The following is a 1314-nucleotide window of genomic DNA, read 5'->3' on the forward strand; positions in this document are numbered from 1 at the left end:
TCTTTTTATAATATTCCAAAACACAATACATCTAAACTTCGTTAGTTTGATCGTTATTATTTAAAAGCCTCAACAAAACTGTTTATTGTATATGTTAATAAATGGAAAATATAAAACATATATATATATAAATTTGCATATAGGACATTATATACGTGATATTTGAAAATAGTTTATATTGAAACCACGAAGCCATACTGTGCAAAGGTATTCTAGTTGATGGACACGTAGGAAAGTCGAATCATGTTTCGTGTACTTTCCACAAAGTTCAACTAGATATACACGGAGACCTATAGAGAGAAATTGATATATATCTTATATGTGTATATTATAGACGAACTTCCCTTTTACCGTTAAAATCTTCCCTATTTTGCATCTTCTATTTTCCTGGTTATGTATACGCGTTCTAAAACGAGCTTAACGTAACCTACTTTCCTTTCCCGGAGCTTGAGAAAAGGTTAAGAGCATAGATGTACTGGTGGTTTCCTTGAAATTAACAGACGGCAATACGTATCACGATGTTTTATTTTGTTCTTTTTTCTTTTTCGTTAGAATACATCATACGTACACACATATACAAACGGAAAGAGAAAGAAATAAAGAAAGAGAATGAAAGAGAGAGAGAGAGAGAGAGTGGATCAACATTTTAAGTTGCTGCTCAAAGCAATAATATTTCTCAGGTATTTGACATACCTGTACCTCCGTAATTATGTTTGCCATATTTCTAGGCCACTTTGTTCGCAAATATTCGACACGTGATTAATATTTCAGTGATATTTTCAACTCTATCGTTAATCGTACACTTTCACTTAAAATAGAGTAACAAGAAATATCAGACACTTAAATGTTATTGACAGGGATCATAAGATCAATTGCTTACTATTAATTGTAAGATGAGACAGGGGAAAAAAAGAGTGAGCTGAAGATAGAATTAGATGGGGTGATCCCTATAAACAAGAAATCAATTAGGAGGGTAACTGTAACACTCACGAATAAAATGTTAATTGTGTGACGATTTAGAACACACCTGGTAGAATTTATATTATTAAAAATAATTCGATTAAATTAACCGAATCTAGAAGTTTTTAAATAAATTGCATACTTTTAATTGTAAACATCGTAAGAAATCAATTAGAAGGGTAACTGTAACACTCATGAATAAAATGTTAATTACGTGAAGATTTAGAACACACCTGGTAGGATTTATATTATTAAAAATAATTCGATTAAGTTGACAGAATCTAGAAGTTATAAGTTATAAATTGCATACTTTTAATCGTAAACATTGTAAACATCGTACGAAATCAATTAGAA

The sequence above is a fragment of the Polistes canadensis genome, unplaced genomic scaffold, assembly GCF_001313835.1.
Source record: "Polistes canadensis isolate GaletaPanama2010 unplaced genomic scaffold, ASM131383v1 scaffold_238, whole genome shotgun sequence".
Taxonomy (NCBI): Eukaryota; Metazoa; Arthropoda; class Insecta; order Hymenoptera; family Vespidae; genus Polistes; species Polistes canadensis.